The 12526-nt window shown below is 34.8% G+C and overlaps 1 long non-coding RNA gene across 1 annotated transcript; it reads left to right on the plus strand.

Moving 5' to 3' along the window:
• Positions 1–11417: 11417 nt before the first annotated feature.
• Positions 11418–12304, plus strand: LOC149269980 (uncharacterized). The gene is made up of 2 exons (XR_016269356.1): positions 11418–12010; positions 12129–12304. It is a non-coding gene; the product is annotated as an uncharacterized LOC149269980 (long non-coding RNA).
• Positions 12305–12526: the final 222 nt, after the last annotated feature.

The raw sequence follows: 12526 nt of genomic DNA on the forward strand, positions 1-12526 counted from the left end.
TTATTTTATTGTTTGAGAGTGAATTAATATATAATATATAACATATACATACATATATTAAAATGTACATAATTTATAATTTATATGCATCTATATTTAATTTAATTTGTTTCAATCATTTTTAATACATTATAATATTTATGAAATATATATATTATTAAATTAAAGGGAAATTGAAAATAAATCAATTTCTCAACAAAAATAAAATAATAATAATAATAATCTAACATTAAATTCAATCCAAATGTAAACATATTTTCAAAAATAATTCTAAACCTATTAGCAATTAAATTTTCTTTGAAAATATATAAGTTTATCTTAGTTGACACTACTCTAAATTTATATTGAATTTATATATGAATCTAAACATATCGATGCATATTGAGTATTATTGGCAAACATATTAACATTGAGGGCGCAACCAATTTTCACTTGTGGTCAAACAATTAAATTTAATTAGCTGACTTTTGTTACACACACAAAAAAAATAAAATTATAAATAAATAAATAAATAAAGGAAAATTCGCTTACTCAAAGTGAGTTTGTGTGCAGTTGAATGCATTATTAAATCGTCTCAAATGAATAGAAAATCCAAAGCTTGTTAGCCAAGCGTCTGCACTTGGCCCAAACAAAAGCATGCAAACCGCAGAATTACATACATAAATACATAGATATATATATATATAGCATGAAGTGGACTGGCGCAATGTCAAAAGGAAACGATATCAAGTGCCTTCAATCAAGTCAAACTTGCAATATAAATTCAAATTCAAATTCAAACATTTTCAATTGAATGCATTTTTGTGGTTGTTGCCGGTGAAGCGTTGGCAATGCTATGAATATTCCTAAAATTCGAGTCCGCTTATATATATGTATATATATATATATATGTATATGCGCTACTCTCAAGTATTCTTTTTCACCCTACCTCAGCTCTCTCTCTCTCTCTGGCTCGCCCTTGCTCACTCTTTTAGTCCGCCAAATTGCAGCGTTTCAATCAAATGTAGCTCGAACTTACCTTTACCTTTACCTAGATATTTACTGCTTTTGTTGTTGTTGTTGTGTCTGTAACATTTATGTTGGTTTTTGCACGTAAATTGCAATGCGGAGCTTTGCCGGAAAAGCAGCCAAATCATCCTAGCCGCGGTCAACAGCAATAAATTGAATTGCAACTGGAGTCGGCAGGCGCGCCCCGCCCGCTTGTTTGCCCTTTGCCCCAAATAAATAAATTTTATTATTATTCGCCCTGAGTGCAGACAATTACAATGCAGTTAATTCAATTCAGTTTAATCTGCATTTACTCAGCACAAACATTTATTCATTTTGCCATAAAAATTTGGAGTCCATAGCTAGGACTCAGTTGTAGATATATATACATATATGTCGTTTTGGCATTATCTGCTATTATATAAATTTGCATACATATTTAGGACTGCCTTTCCAGCAGAAATATATTTTAATTGGATTAATGCATTGCGGCTTAGTCACAGTGTTTAGTTGTCTGTTGATGATGAGTTTAAGATTAAATATAATTATATATATGTATATTAGTATGGCATAGTAAAGTTGATAGCTTTTCTATCGATAGGCGTATATTATACTTATATAAAACTATATATAAATAATATTCTTTTGAGCTAAAATTCCATACATGTACTACCTAAACATCGAACAGAGTTTGCTTGGCCTATCAGCAATTTTTCATTATCAATAGAGACAGAGATAGTGGGAGAGTGAAAGAAAATCGCCACCCTTAGCTGACCTCAGAGCTTAACTTATTGCGTGTATGTTTGACTGGCAATGCTCGTTCGCCCGGCTTTGGCCTCAAGTTGATTCGCTTCTCCTGCCACAGTCGGCGCGGCTGCCACAACTTGAGTTAATTTAATAAATCTTGAACAACTGAATAAGCTTTAAATTAATGACCCTGTAAAGTTCATATAAATTATTGCGTTATCTTGGGTGTTCGCTCAGCAACGCTCGAGCGCCGGCTTTAGCCCCCGACTCCTGCTCCGCTCGTCCCCAGTTGGCTCCAGCGTTGCCCGGGCCACCCATTCGCCAGCACTGGCAGCAGGATGCCAGCACACATGCCACATGCCACGTGTGGCACATCATGCCAACATATGCCACAGTCGCCGCCATGCCAAATGATTCCTCATTTTCAATGCCAGCAGCCGCCCAAACATATTTATTTTTTCCTTTCTCTCCCTCTCTCTCCCTCTCTCTGTCTTTCTCCTTTCGACTTTTCTTGAAATCAAATTTGTATCAATTACAATTGCATTAACATATAATTTGTGCGCCTCTCGAATTTCACAGCAGCTGATGTCAAAATGACTATTTAAATGATTGCCCAGACAACTGTGTGAAGACTTAATATACCCGGCTTAAAGCTAAATATAGAGCGGTACAATAACAAGAGCAGCAAACATGCTTAGTCAGAGCAAAGCTCAAAATGTGATTTACTAATAATAAAATAATTGAAAAATATAAACACTTAAGTGGTTCAGACTATACTTGAATGGGGAATGAGATAATGATGTTAAAGATAATAATAATAGAGGCGATTTTGCGGGGAGTAGAACCGAGAGTCGGGCAGAACACGGTAAACAGAACAATTCTAGACCAGAGAAAGGCTTTACTTTTAGTTGAAGTCAATGCCGATAGCAGAACTGAGCGTCAGAGAGAGAGAGAGAGAGAGAGAGATAGAGAGAGAGAGAGAGAGATAGAGAGAGAGAGAGAGAGAGAGAGATTTAAGCTTTAGCATGAGCTAATTAGCTCTTAGAGACGGCAGTCTATCGATAGCTAAGCTCTAATAATTAACGATATACAAATGTAATACAAACAAATAACACGATATAACTTAAAATATATAAAATAAAATTCACACAACTTACTTAATCTAAGCACTTCAATTGTTAAGTTTTCTTTGACAGAAAATTCTTGTAAATTACGACAATTTGAATAAATTCTGCTCTCACTATTAAGAGTTGACTTAAGTTCAAGTTGTGTCACCAGTTCATATATAATTGAGATTTTCAATCAGTGACTCTGGGCATCATGAACTCTGGCCGCAATGCCAGAGCTTTAACAAATTAACAATTTTAACCTTTGGGGTATATGCCAAAACTTCGCACCAGCTGCGTCACAATATCAACAAAAGGGTCGCAATGTATGAAGTGTGTGGAGAGTGTATGTGTGTGTGTGTGTGTTTGCCTGTGTGGAACATAGCTGCAAAGACCCAACTAGATTGCTAACCAAACAAGGGCTGCATAGTTGCTATTGTTAGTTAGTTGCCCCAACGTCTTGGCCTTGCCCTGGTCGAAAGCCAAGCCAAGCCAAGCTAAGCCAAGCCGAGGCAAGCTGTGTATTCCAATGATGACAATAAAATGGAGGCGATGATGACGCTGACGGCGATGATGATGATGATGATGCCACGACCCAATTTCCATATGCGGCATCCGTCGCTTTTTGGCTTAACTAGCTAAACTTGTGAGAAGTTTGCGTGCCAAGTTGGCATAACAGTCAAGTCAAACAAACGAAAGCTAGCCCCGAAGACCACATGCGGACATAGCTGTAGCACCTACACAACGACAATGCACACCTACAGAGCTACGGCTACAGATCCAGATAGCAGATCCCAAATCTGGGCACTTTAGCCAAAATTGTTCAGGCATTCCGCCCCGTTGTCCCGTTGCGGTTTAGGGCCAAAGCAGACAAGAAGTTGGCTACCGCAGCTGGAGACGAGCCAGGCACGGGCCTCCAGCTAATAATATTGAATAAAATTGAATTTGGTGCCGTTAGATTGTTGTAAAATTATTAAACATGGCAACGGATTTTGTCCTTTCTAGCTTCCTCTCTCTCTCTCTCTATCTCTCTGCCTGTACGGTTTTTTGGCAAACAATTTCGGCTTTCTGCCCCGCCCACGCCCGGCGCATGTCTGGCACATAATTCAATTAAATTCTTTTGCCACAGAGTTCTGTGCAGTCCGGAAATGGGGCAAATTGTAATAGTTTTGCAATTATGCGGCAATTGCAAATACTCCAGATTATGGCTTAACTTTGTGAGTGTCGAGTTCTTGGGTGCGGTATGCCGATTGGAATCGGGCGAAATAGTTGCATTGCGAAGTGGCTACAAAGTTACGAAGCGAATTTGTTGCCATTTAAAAGAAGCTCAACTGGATAAATATGATTCAAGCACATTGCGAAACAACAAACATGAATGGATGCAAACGTTTCAAAATAAATGTATTTCAATTAGGCTAGTTGAAAATATATCACAATATCAATACATAGATAGATATTTATTCAACAAAAAATATATTTATATCGGAATATTTTTATTGTCATATTATGAAAACGTATTATTCTGACTTTAATAATGGAACAGCCGAATGTAATTTTTGCCTTAATGTAATGAAAACGAGCGCTAACACATTAAATATGTCGTCTCATATGAAAAACAGGCAGTATTTTCATTCCAATAATATTCTTATTATATTTGTTTTTTTTTTTTTTTTTTTTTTGGAACGGATTATAAATTAATTGTGAGAAAAAAGTTTACAAAACAATCGAAAAATATTAATATCGATATTTTCTATATTATGTTAATATATAAATTCAATAAGTAATTAAATATATTTCAACTGTGCTTATACTCACATTAGACTTCATTCCATTTAAATTGGAAACTCTTTGAAGTTGAATTTCAGATTTTTATGAAATTTTTCCTAACTTTTTATTTAATTATTATATTTTTTATTAATTTAAATTTATTTAATTTCTAATTTTTTAATATCATTACAAATTTCCAATTTTTATTAATTATTTATTATTTTTTATTTTTTTATTTTTCAATTTATTTTAATTTTGTTCTCTTCTGTTTTGATTATTATTGGTAAATGTATTTTAATATTTTTTGTTTTACTATTAGTGCATTATTTTCTATTTAGTTACAAAATAATATGTTGAACATACTTCTATGAATCTGTAAGTAAATAAATGTATGCATTAAATTATAATTATAGAGCTTGGACTATACTAAAGTCTGTAAACATAATCATTCGAACTAATCTATTAATTAAGCAGATTGTTTAATAACTTTTATTTTCAAATCGTTAAATCTTAAAAACGATTTTTAAATATTTAATCTAATGTTAATATCTGACTGAACATCTCTGAATATTAATTGTATTGGTTAAAATTTATGGTCATAGATCATCTTTCTCATTTTTAATTTAATTAAAGTTTAATAGTTTAGATTATTAATCCCTTTAAGACTTTTTTGTAGCTATATTTATATGTTATACAGTTTCCAGCAACTTTAAGCACAATTGCAGTCGTCGTTTGCTGCAATTGAACAAAAGCAGCAAAGCTGCTTACTCAATGCAGCATTTAAATTGAATTTGGAAATTTTCGGCACAGATAGAGTGGGAGAGGGAGAGGGAGAGGGAGAGGGGGAAGGAAACGAAAAAGCCACAAGATTCGCCTCAATGTAAATATACTAGCTATAAATCCGCAAATCAAATGCAATCAATTCAAATTTCACACTTCAATATTCATTAGAAATTTATTTTGCATTTTACGACAGCAGCGCTGATGGAAACTAAGGCTCTACAGTCAAAAGCAGCAGCAGCAGCAGCAGCAGCAGCAACACGAACAGCAGCTCAGGATATGCATTGAGCTCAATGCTGTGGGTGGGCTGGGCTGACGGGATGCTTGGCTGGCTGGCTGGCTGGCAAGCATCCAGCAAAACGATTTTGAAATATCCTCAATCCAGCACAAACGAACATAAAAAATGGCAAATTTTGCGCAAAATTAGCTGCCAATTGTTTTCAATACCGCCAACAACTTGGCGCTGATAAATTGCAAACGGAAATTGTGTAAATTTGTGCAAAACGAAGCAAGAAATTTCAAATTGGTCGACAGTTGCGGTTGCAGCTGCTTCTGCTGCTGCTGCTGCTGATGCTGCACAACTTTAATTTAGTTCGCAATTTATAACAATTAAAGATGTCTAAGCAGCTGCTCGCACACAGACGGGCAGTCAACTGCGACACACGCGGCGTATGCGCAATGAAAAACTATGGCTAATGGCACAAGGTGTGCATGTGAATGTGTCTAGCTCTTTTTCTCTCTCTCAATGTGTGTGTGTGTGTGTATTGTGCACATAACTTAATTATGCAGAAGTGTAAACGTTGCCAGCAGCATACAGCACATAGGGGTCCCCTTCACTGTCTCCGTCTCTATCGCCTCTGCTATTCCATCTCTTTTTGCAGCTGGCAGACAATGCGCCGCTTGAAGTCTTTTCATAAGCTCAAAGTTCATAATAGGATTTAGTTAGTGTAGCTCGTTGCTTCTCATCATGATGATGATGCATATGCCAGTTCAGACCATGCTGTTGTTATTGTTGTTGTTGTTGGTTTTGGCTTCGTTTTTTCTTTTTTGTTTCACCACAGCTCGCACAGTGGTTAAAAGCCTTTGGTTTGTGTGTCGTTCTTAATATTTGGAGTGCTTAAATTTTATTATGGATATTTTGTTAACCCACTTGGGCTTGTGAATTGGTTTGATTGATTGTATATTAATTTGTTAACATCGGTTTATAGAACCTAATATTTAGTTTTGAATATGAATATCTTTAATATCAATGATTATTTAACTTTGATATTTTTAGATTTTAGATTTTCATTAGTTATTTTTATTTGTTTACTTCTTTGCATTTTCCGTTATTTTATTGTTAAATTTTTTCTTAAATGTTCATTTATTGTTTAGTATTAATTTAATTATAATACAATGCCTAATTTACTGCTAAAATGTTTTATTTATTTATTTATTTTTTTTTTACATTATTTTGTTTAAATCAGTAACCAACAATTGCATATGAAAAATTTTAAAATCCTTAAATAGTATATGAAAATTTTAAATGCCTTTATATATAAATAACTAAATTTAAACAATTTAAATTTACAATAAAAAATTTGCATATATAAAATTTTTCTTGAATTAAAATTATTATTTTAACTTTAATAAAAAAAAAACATATTTTAGTAGCATTAACTTATTAAAATTATTTTTAGAACTTTTATCCATATTTGCGTATAATTATAATTTTCAAATATGCTGTATATATGTACATAGAGAAAAACTCCGTTTTATTTAAAAATATTCTTATTTGCTCCATTGTTTGTGCTCTGCCGACTTGACTGTGACCAGACGCCACATGTCGTCCGTATGTCCTGCTGCGGCTGTAAACCAACTGGTGCTGCCATTTGGTTTTGTTGCTCCTCTTCTGCTTCTTCTTCTTCTGCTTTTTTCATTCTGCTTCTTGGGGGCTCCCGTTTTAGTGCACTTGCTACTTTCACTGGCAGATAAATTATGCACGTAAGACAGAGAAAAAATGCAGGTCGAGCCAGTGGACTGGACTGTTCCTATGTGCCTGCATCTTATAATTCTTGTATGAAAATAATAGCTGACTAAATGTTAGCATGTGATAATGGAAATTTATGTGCCGCAGGCACGACACACACACACACACATACACGCTCAGACACACAAAAGTAAAGTAGTCCACGGGACATGCATATTTAAGCAGTACTCTTCGACTACCGCAAAACCCCATGTCAGTCAAACCCGCTCACGCCTCTCACTAAATTTGATGCCCTGCCTTGCCTTGCCCTGGCCTGGTCTGGCATCCGCATACTCGTTCGCATTTGACCCTAGATGAGCGTAATTTCCACGGACTTGCTTATGTATTGATAAACATTAAAAGCCAATCAGCGTAATGGCTTGTGATGTGAAGTCTCTTTACCATTGCCCTTTCTCCCCATAGCTCTCAATACCCATCTCTCTCTCCCTCTTTCCGTCTATCTCGCTCAGTTACACACTTCATTTTCAACAGCTCATAAAATTGCAATTGACTTTGAGCAGTACCTACTTGTATGTGTCTATATAATGACTCTCTGTGTGTGTGCGTGTGTGCTTGGCTCTGCTTCTTCAGCTCCTCCCATTGGCCCTTCCCGCTTCTTTCCCCTCGTGTATTGGTTTATAAAATGGCGCAGTCACATATGCGCTTAATTAAGTGTATAAATTGATATTTGGTGCAAGTTTATGACTGCATTGCAGTCATTTACTGTTTATGTCAAGCTAACTGGGATTAGTTGCGTATAAACACATATATACACATACATATATACATCAACATACTTTTGATTTGCAATTTCCTATATTATTTGTTCGCCGACTATATTAATTAGTATATATCTAATTTTTTTTGGTTACTTAAGATACAAGAATTAAACTTTATGTGTTTATTATAGTCAAAATAAAAATAAAATAAAATAAAAAATAAATAAAAAAATAAATTTTGATTTGAAAATATTAATACAACACACTAGAGTAATTATTATTATTATTATTTATACATTATTTATATTTAGTTATTTATCACTTACATTTTTAATTTATTTTTTGTGGTTTTCTATTCGTTCTTTCTTCAAATAAAACTCTTTGTAGTCATATTTGGCAGCCATTAAAAAAAAAATCAAATAAAATATCACAAAGCCAATACTAAGCCCATTCCAATAATGATTACCCTACTACACAATCTTATAAAAAAATCTATATAAAATCATGTTAAAGTCAGAGAAATCTCCGCTGACTAAAACGCAGCAAGCTGGGATGCTCTAAAAACTAAAAGAAAAATTCAAAACTTTGTCTTAAGAAAACCGAAAAAGTTTTCATAAAACACAAGTCAGCTTCAAGTGTAACCTGTCGAAATACAGTAGTAGTGGCTGAGGAAATGAAAGAAAAACCAAGAGGAAAACCAAAACTTGCGAACAATACTCATTAAAAGAATATATTAATTTGTGAGCGACGTTGCAAGCATTTTGCGGTACATCAACTTTCTGATGGAAGTTCGTTTAAAACAATTAGGAGAGATCCCGCTCAATGGCCACTCAGGGGAAATTATGAGAGCTGCGAGTCGAAAAATGAGAAACGCAGCAACAGAAGTTTGCCCAACTGGCACTAATAAGCGCTAATTTTGTTAGCCCAGAAAACAGGAGCTGTTACATCGAGCATTGCGGGCATGCCAAATACATTCGCTGATGGGCAGAACAAGTGGGCTGATGGACTGATGGACGAATGGATGGATGGATGGATGGAATCACGGAGGCGCTGGCCGGACGATTTAACAAAGTCAGTGCAGTGCCCAGACACTAATTCCATTCATTAAAAAACTTTTTATATGCCAATTTTTGCTGTTCTCCATGCCATTATGCAGTTACGCTGGCACAAACTTTCAAGCAGCCACAGCAACAGCAGCTCGTCCTGTGACAGGCTTCATAGTCTCTTTCTATTTTTTTTTTTTTTTTTTTCTCTCTTTTTTTCGAAAACAAAGGCAAAAAAATAAAATATGATTACTTACTTTCACGCTGCTGTACATCATCAGTCACATAATGAAGTTGCAGCTGGTGAAAAATACTCATAACTTCGTAACTTTCACAGTTTATGACTTGTCCGCGCTTGAAGTGGATACTAAATCGCTGGATGCAGATGAAGCTGAAGCAACTCGCCAGAGAGCGTGGACAAGCGAGCAAATTAATTCAATTTCCCTTTAAGCTACGTGGTATGCCAAGCATTTCGGAATATTTCCTCTCTCTCTCTCTCTCTCTCTCTCTCTATCTCTCTCTATTATTTAGCTCTATCTCTCTTCTGTCTATTAGCGAAAATTGCTTAGCTGAAGTATGACATAAATGTTTGTGACTCACAGCTAGCAGAGTTTGTCAACTTTTGAGTGGTTTCAGCTCTGCAAATTAAGAGTCTTAATCAACGAATATAACATAAATGATGTAGGAGTTGTTAAAGACTATTTAATATAGTTCGTCAAACATGGTTTCAATTTGAATGGGAATCAAAGAAATCAAAATTGTTGATCTGAGCTTCAAATATGTTTCCATAATGTTTTCAAGAAACGGATATCGTCATAGTGAGTAACATTAATATTCGGTTTTCTTATTTTTCAACCTCAAACGCCTATAAAACCCACAATATAAAATGAGACCTTTCTGATGACATATTTATATCTTTATATATATATACAAAAATATATTTATGTATATATATAAATTCGCCTTGATTTTTAAAGAATATTGACAAAAGCTTTTAAACTCTAACAATCATTTTATAATATTAAAGTTAAAAATTTTTTTATTTAAAAATTAAAATAAAATAAAAAAAAGAATTGTGAATATTTCTATGCGCATTATTTTAATTTTTTAAATTAAATTTAAAAAACAAAGAGCAATATTGAATAAAATAAAGTTTACTTTATAAGTTACTTTGCCAGCAAGAGCGAGAGCAAAGTAAATGTGTTTATTGAAAATGCATGAATCAATCTGCTTGAAACTGCGGCGTTCACGATGTTATTAACACGACCGCAAGAGTGCATAAAAATCAGGAGCGCAGTTCCTGTGTGACGGCACAGGAGGAGGATACTTTTTGCATTCCACCTCAACGCCAGTCCATATGAATGCAAATGCAGTGATAGGAAGTTGAGGTCGAGGCAGGGGGAAACGGAAATCGGCGTGTAATAAATTTAAATTTATGTTACCATTTAAAATGGCATAAAAAATTACTATAAATTTATAACCCAGGCAGCCACAAAATGTGGTCGGCCGCACAATAAAAGTTCGCCAGATACGAGCTGCAAAATAAAAAATAAACGAGAAGAGCATAAACCCTTTCGATTTGAACATAAATAAATCAATTTCGACATGAAGTGAAAAACAAGAAAACTAGCTAACCAGAGAAAAAAAAAACAACAACTTTTAGTTGCAGGGGCATTTAATTTTCACAGACTGTCAATTCGATTGAACTTCAATTTTCTATTCGTTCCTCTCTTTCATTTCGGTTTGGTTTTTGGGTCAGAAAAATGAGACCCGTACGAAATGAAATTAGAACAATTGAATTGTAAATATCGGTAAAGAAAAGCAACAAAAAAAAACCTGTGACAGGACTTTAGATAGAGAACGATAACGACTACGACTGCGACTGCGACTGCGACTTTGACCAAATTGCAAATGTTTGTCACGTATTTTACAAATTCAGTGCGACGACAAGCGTGTCTTTGTAGCTTTTGTATCCCCCGCTATGCTGTAAGTTGTGCATATGTATGTGCAGCCCGAGTTGGCCAGCATACGGATAGCTAAGGGGCGGCGGGCCATTGTGTGTCGCCAGCCCCATCGATTGTTCATTGATATCTTCTGCGGCTATTGGTCGGATGACTGCCTCCAGGGAACTGCCAGGGTAACCTGACTGCCTGCCTGCCTGCCTGCCTTGCTTGGCTGGCTGGCTGGCTGGCTTGTATTATTATGTAGACCATGTTCCTTTATGTGTGTGGCAGGTTGAGCCACCGAGCATTTGGCTACAGGGGTGTCATTTTAGCTTTTTTCCCGTCAGATCTGGCTTTATTTGAAGTCCCAATGCGGGAAAAATTTGAAAACGGCGGGTTGCGGGAATTCTGGCTTTAAAAAAATTAATTTAGCTCTATTTTAGCTTTATTTAATTTTCACGATTTATTTTGCTTTTTATCTTTCTCAACACTAAAAATCATGAATACAAGTATCGATACATGATTTTATATCATACAATCTATCGAAATCATTTCGTGGTATGAGCAACAGGTCTTCTTTGTCAACAAAAAAACACTAACGTGCACGAATTGGATGGGCACAGAAAGAAAAAATTGATTTTGGGAAAACTCCAACAAAAACCATAGCAACAACCAACAGCACATTTCCTCTATGTGGCAAATCACACATCATCATCAAAAACCTAGGTACTCTCCGCCAAAAAAAAATTATGCGACAGCATGAGCGTTTAGCGATTTAAACTACGCCGTATTAAATGTACAGTATAATTAAACATTCGTTGGCTCCTCATTTTCTGGAGGATCTTAGAAATAAGATTGGAAGCGTTAAATTTATTTTGGTTTTGGACAAATCAAGTGACAAAGCGGCTCGGTAAATAACAATTATTTATTAAACACCTGATCTCTCTTTAAAAGATTGAATACTTTATAATTTGTATATATGTATATGCATATACATATATCTATAATTTCTACGTTAATGGTTTTAGGTGTCGTTATTAAATACGTCTCTGTTGAGAGTGGAGGGATGATTTCGACGTTCCTGATTTTAATATTGCTCTTGAAAGTGGAGATTCCTTGTCTATAGTTGAAGGAATCAAACAATTAAAAACAAATGAATAATCATAAATGAATTTAATTAAGAAAATAGTGTTTTTTAAACCCAGCTTTTATTTTGGCTTATTTTTTCGTGAATTTAGCTTCTTTTAGCTTCTTATTTTTGCCAATCTGGCTCTATTTGCTCGAAAAATTATGACAGCACTGTTTGGCTATGACATTTTCGTGTCCGTAAAACAAGCCAAATTATGGTTGAAATGCAACTTTAAAATGGCTGCAATGTCTAAAGAGGGACTAAGCGAAACATAATTTTAAATATTCATATTTATTT

This window comes from Drosophila arizonae, chromosome 3, assembly GCF_054131065.1.
Source record: "Drosophila arizonae isolate 15081-1271.41 chromosome 3, UAZ_ARI_1.0, whole genome shotgun sequence".
NCBI lineage: Eukaryota > Metazoa > Arthropoda > Insecta > Diptera > Drosophilidae > Drosophila > Drosophila arizonae.